This window comes from Echinops telfairi, unplaced genomic scaffold (assembly GCF_000313985.2).
Source record: "Echinops telfairi isolate 266 unplaced genomic scaffold, ASM31398v2 ScPeMD7_70;HRSCAF=299, whole genome shotgun sequence".
In the NCBI taxonomy this organism is placed as follows: domain Eukaryota; kingdom Metazoa; phylum Chordata; class Mammalia; order Afrosoricida; family Tenrecidae; genus Echinops; species Echinops telfairi.
Window position 1 is genome coordinate 38,273,880 of NW_022103968.1, and position 6,724 is coordinate 38,280,603.

The following is a 6,724-nucleotide window of genomic DNA, read 5'->3' on the forward strand; positions in this document are numbered from 1 at the left end:
GATCAAGCAAAAGGAGTCCAAGCCCAAACCCCATCAGGACAATTCCAGCTCACACCAGCCTGTCTATGGTTCACAAGATTAGAAAGCTCTACGAGGGCAGACAGCTTCATCTTTCTCCGGCCCTGTGGTTGGTGGGTTTCAACTGCCAACCTTCTGGTTAGCAGCCCAACATACAGCACCTCTTGGGCTCCTTAAATGAAATCCAAGGAGCCCTTAAAACAGCCACAAGAATGTTCAGAAACATGGATGTCTAGAAAGTGTAAGTATTAAATAAATGAAAATCAGACTAGCCTGCATTATAAACACAGCGTAAGCCAAAGTTCGCACAAATTCTCCCCATCTTTTAGGACTTACAGGACTCTCGGTGAGGCTGTGGGTTAGCCACAGGCCAGTAATCCAAACCCAGCAGCTGCTGCATGGGGGTAAGATGAATTTGTCTGTTCCTAGAAAGGTTTCATGTTGGAAACCCTAAATAGGGCTGCTATGAGTTGGAATTGACTTGATAGCAGTGGGTTTTGAGGTTCTTGGTTCTAGGACTTAAGCATCCTTTCCCTCAGCTACTCAAACTGTTGACAGTTGACAGATGAGCCCCTACCCTCAGGCCCATCCCTAGTGGCTGCTCTCTGCTGAGGAGTACCACTCTGTCCTAGATCACAGCCCTGAGTGGGGGCTCAGCTAGCTTCTGTGTATTTAAAAACCCACCTCTTTTCCTCAATTTAGGACAGTTCTACCAGGTCATTCCCATGCAGAACTTTCTCTGGGATAAGCTAAGGCCTTGTCATAAATCCATGTTGAAGCCTACTTCATTTGGTGCCTGGGCATCTATTAATTCCTCCTAGCTGGCCTTCCACCTAGTCCCACAATCTCTCAACAGTTATAGTCTCCAGCTATTAGCTACGTCCCATTTTTCTGTGATGAAAACCTGTTCCTATCTTGTAACTCAATCTCTCAATGACCATAGTAACTCCTTGCCCCTCCGGGCCATGTTCCATATGATTCTTTGTGACAAATCTCTCCCTTTTTTTCTGTGTTAATCCACTGGAAACTTTTAAACTGATGAAGACATCAACTCATACTAACCCCAAGGCCCTACCGTCTTCGCCGTCCAGAAGCGCTGTTCCGCACTTCCAGCTTCTTACTACCTGCCCTCTGTGCAGTCTCTGGATGGACCTGCCTGAAGGTAACTGTGGTATCCTTTCTGCTCCTGAGAAATTTTAATTCTACAAGTCTTAGGGCCTTCCCTTGTGAGACTTATCTCCTCGTATTGCCCTGACAGACCATCCCAGACAGCCACAAACCTCCTTCGAGCCAATTTTAAGACAGACCATTACTGGGACTGGAGCCCTGCTGGTGTACTGAAGTTTGAAACCACCAGGAGCTGCATGGGAGAAAGACTGGGCTTTCGACTCTCAAAAGAGTGCCAGTCTCAGAAACCCACAGAGGCGATTCCACCTTGTCCTATAGGGTTCCTATGAGTCAGAACGGACTCGCTAGCAGTGCGTTTGAGTAGTGAGCTTGCTGTGACTGTCTCACACCCATCTCTGAACAGTCCTGCTTCTTGCACTCCCCCAAGACATTGATTTCAAAAACGATTCCTACTTCAACTCCTACCCACAAATCTGTCTCAGAGTCCGCCTCCTGGGAAACTGACCACAGCAGCTGCCGTGGTCTGTGGTACAGTCCAGAAAGAGATGTAATTCGATCTCTTTCATTACAGAAATGAATTACTAGAGGTAACTGAGTAGAAGAGTGGCTGGCCATGGGAAAGCTTCAATAAATGTTAGAAATCATCATCATAATGGGCATATCACAGTGCGAGAGTAAGCACCCGACTGCCAACTAAATAAACTTCAGAGCAAACCAGACCACACACAAAGACAGAAGGCCACGCTTGCTTCCTGCTATGGATGAGAAAATTTTAAACTGTAAAGCCTCATTAAAACGATCCAAACTGAACTACGTGGAAGAACTACAACTCCTGGCTATTTCTATTTGCGCCTCTATGGAAGGAAGTTCTGACCTTCATCTTGACCTTTTAAGGACCCTTTTCAAATGTCACTGTCACCCTTACAAAAGGAAGTGAATTTCAACTCAAGAATTCAAAAATATTTCTCTGACCCTTAGAGCTGATCACAAGCTGGTCCTGTCACCATGCCCCTTGTACTTGTGTACTTGTCTTTAGTTATTGGAGCCCCACCACTGATGCCCTACTCCACCCCCTTTACTATCTGTAGAAAAGTTTACGTAGTCCCTCTCCTCCTTAATTGTGAAAAAATTTGAGGGATTGAGTCATCCAAGAGGGGCATTCAGTCCATCGATACCACAGGGTGAAACGGAATCCAAACGTTTGTATTTCTTTCATTTTCGCGCACACTGAGAGAGACAGATCCAGAATCTGTCTGACAAAAGCAGATCAAAGTACGACCAAAATAGGGCTCTCGTGCAAATAATGAATGAAGACATGTCAGTTATTAATGTGGAACCAGCAGATTGTGAAAACCCAGTCTAATCAGTTGAGAAATTTGGTGCACAAGAAGATTCAATTCACAGATTGACAGAAGCAAATCAAAAGGTTAGATGAGAAATTTAAGGGGCCCTGAGTTTGTGTTTACAGTAGAGGAATGGCACTTTCAGAGGCTCTGGCCCCTGAGCTGGCTGAAGCTGTGGCCGGGGGTGGGGTGTTTGTAGTAGGTCCAGGTGGCAGACGTGAGCTCTTCCAGAACCTTGGGCTCACCAGCTTCTCCCACATCAATCTGATTAATCTGAAGATGACTGATGTCAGCAACCTCAAGAGCTTTTGTTGCAAAAGAAACGTGCTGTAAGAGCAAAGGCACAGGAAGCCAAAGAAAATGTACTGCGATTTTACCTGAAAGCGAATATCATAGCCGGTCATGACCTTCTGGGCAGAACTGAAACATTGCCGAAGAACATTGTCAGGGAGCTAGAGCCGGAGGATGAGCCCTGCAGGCAGAAGGAATTCAAAATATCACTGAGGAAGTGATGCTGTAGATGGTGTTAGGCCTGGGGGACTAAAGCCTTCCAGAACTTCATTTGCCGAGGAGGCACAACTCAAAATGAGAAGAAACAGCTGCAAACATCAATGAGTAATTGAAACTTGGAATGGCCAACAGATCACTGTAGGGAAATTAAACGTTGTCAACAATGAAGTGGAAGGCACAAAGATAAATCAATATTCTAGGTGCTGCTGGCCTTAACTGGACTGGTATTGACCACTGTGAATGGTCACATGGATTACTCTGCCAGGAAGGACCTTATACTTGGTAAAGAAGTAGGGCAGTGAAGAAGAGGAAGACCTTTGACAAGATGCGTTGACACAGTGGCTGCATCAATGGACTCAAGCATCAGAACAATTGTGAGGCTGGCACAGGACCGAGCAGAGTTGTGTTGTGTTGTATTGGTCACTATTCATTGATACCAACTCAACGGTGCCTAACAACAACGGCATGACAGCATCACGAACCCTTTAAGTAACTGTAATACACACATACCTAGTATTCATATTAGCTACGGTATAATTTATGAAAGTGAGACAATGAAGAAGTCAATTATCAAATCAGAATCAAAGAAAGGGTCCTTGTCCTACATCAAAAGATGAGAGGAGAAGTTCATGTTTATATCTATCCAGTTTTTTTAAATTTTATATATATAAAATTTATATATATAAACACTTAAATTAGTTTAAGTGTCTGTATATATATATACAGTTAAACTAATTTTTGTTTAACACATGATCATCCACTTCTAATCTCACTCGAGAAGAAAGTCAACCCTAAATAAGGATTGTGCTAGCCCAAATAGAGGGGGAAATCTTTGGTTATTCATAGAAATATACAAGGAAAAATGTCAGAGGACCCAGTGAACAGTGCTTATCTAAGCACTGCCCAGGGTTCCAAAAATGTTCTACTGTGAGTCAAGGACGCATGCCCATAGGTTCTATTTGCAAGAGCCTCTCACTTAGGTAATGAATGCAATAGTAAATTAGATATCAATACATTTTTAAATCAGATAACTAGCCCACCTGAATCTAATTATATGACCCCAAGCAAGCTTCTGGCTATGCGGGCCTACAAAGAAAGAATATTCTTGTCAGACTAACATAAATGCCCTAGCCACTGAGGGTTATTCATCTCCCTGTGGATTACTAAAGTGGCATTCTAGATTTTTACATCAAATACGGTTGGTTTTTTTTAAACTAAAGTGAGTCAGCATTATTGAACCTAATCAATTCTGGGATGAATGAAACTGGGATACTAAAAAGTCATTTTTTAACATTGTAATATTAGGTTTGAGTCCCTAGCACAGCAATAAATCCATCATCGTAAATGCCAACTTTTAAGGACTCACTTACAAATCTTAGATTTAGTGAGTAGAATGGTTTCCTATCCATTAGCAATATCTACAGTATGCCCATCCACGTACACACACACACACACACACACACACACTTTACCTAAGCACACCTCTGTTTAGCACATGTCACATTTGGGTTGAACCACTCTAGGCTCATTTCAATACATATATAGCACATCTTGACACCTTTCAAAATCATAAATTTGTTGAAAGCATAGGTTTTATAGACCTTCATAGTCCCCCATGACATCTATCACTGTTCACTGGACATGAAGACTTAAATTCAAATGAACCCAGGCCTTTAAGATTTTACTTGTTTCCCTAAGCATATAATATATATATATATCCGTTTATATGCTGACCTTTTTCAGCACATTTTTAATGTTGTTTTTGTGTTAAAATTAGGTGCCTCAGCTGATTATTTTGGTCGGCTTTTACTCGAGCATATATATGTATATACATATATTATGTTAAAATTAGGTGCCTCAGCTGATTATTTTGGTCGGCTTTTACTCGAGTATATATATATATGTATACATATAATAAATCTAGATATGCCAGCATAATTCTGTCATCTTCTAGAGAGGGATCTGCTTTTATAACAGAGATGTTCCGTTTGTTGTTCTCCCTGGAACACCAAGATCCCTTCATAACTTTCTGAGAAAAACAAAAAGTTTGATTTTTTTCAACTACCTTCTGTATCATTTCTTTTTAAATAGTGGCAGCATCATTTTCTCTAGATTGAAACACCTTTCATCTTAGCAAAGACACAAAATTGCTCATTCCCAGCACAGGACTACCCAGCAAGGTAGACTTTTCCTTATTCACCTCTGGGTAAAACGATCCAAGGAGATAACCGTCCTTTATGATCTGCTGCCATTAAGGCGCCCCCTCTTGGAAGAGAACGGTGGGTCTGAGGTCAGTTTCATGGGCTGAGCACCTCTGCTGCTTATTGTAATGCAATTACTGTAACAACTCACCCATGACACCTGGCCTGCTTCTCATTAGAATAAGGACATTATATGACAAAATATTAATAATTTATAAATTATCAAGGGTTCATGAGGGAGGGGGGAGGGGGGAAGGAGGGGAGAAAATGAGGAACTGATATTAAGGGCTCAAGTAGAAAGCAAATGTTTTGAGAATGATGATGGCAACAAATGTACAAATGTGCTTGACACAATAGATGGATGCATGGATTGTGATAAGAATTTTACGAGCCCCCAATAAAATGATTAAAAACAAAACAAACAAACAAAAAGAATAAGGACATTTAAAAATAGCAGAGAACTTTGCAAAACCTGAAATCTTTTCAGGAAAACAGAAAATCATAAGAAGCAATTGTGCCTTCATCTCTCCCTCCACCCAAGTTGCAACATAAGTATTTTGGCAAAGGCGCTCATAAGAGAGCAATGGGGACTTCTAAGAACACTACCAGAATGTCACGTGATCCGCCATAGTTCCTCTGAGTAGGCCTTTCTTGCCAGGATATGATCCTTTGTCTTATTAGGAAGCGCATTGCAAACGGTCCACAACAAACAGAACATTTCCAGAAAGGAAGATTTTGAAAGGTCAACAGCCAAAACTTTTCAGGACAATCTAGACCTCAAACCCGAAGGATAGATAGCAATGAGATCCATGTGAATAACAAGGGGACATAGGAGTATAAAAATCATGGAAGGAGGTAAGCACATTTGTCAGCTGATGGTATGATTTGAGGAAGCAAAAATGAGGTCCATAAATGTCTCCTCCTTCAAGATGAATATTTTGCTTTGAGTTTCTAGCATTTGCTAATATATTTTTGCTCTGACTTAGAAATCTAATGAGTTCTTAACATGCATTCTCATTTATCAATGTTATTTGGTAGGAATTATTGAAACATCAAAGGTGTGTCTCCTTGAGGAAATGGTTGATTCCAGGCCTGAGGCACAAAAAATTTAATAAGTGTCTAAACATCTTTCATTGGTGTGTGTGCCAGAAAGTAAGAAAACAGTCAACAAATGATGGAAACATGTCCTGAAGGGACTCCCACTGGTCAAATTGGAGATAGTTTCAACAGCAGATGAATAATGAAAGTAACAAATTAGAACATGTTGAATAAAACAGGAACCCAGGAGCATATAATATTATGGGGGTGGGGGGAAAGCTCTTTCTGGCAGCATGGCAGAAAATAAAAGCTGGAAGACGGGTGAAAACAAAGAAAAACGATTTGCCAGACATCACAGAGGTAGAAGACAGATGTTTAATTAAGAATGATTGTAAATATATTTAAGATTAAGGGGGGAACAGACCTAGGTGCAATAATTATTGGTTTGGTAGTGGGGCGGCAGGTGGACATTGGGCCTCCTCATGC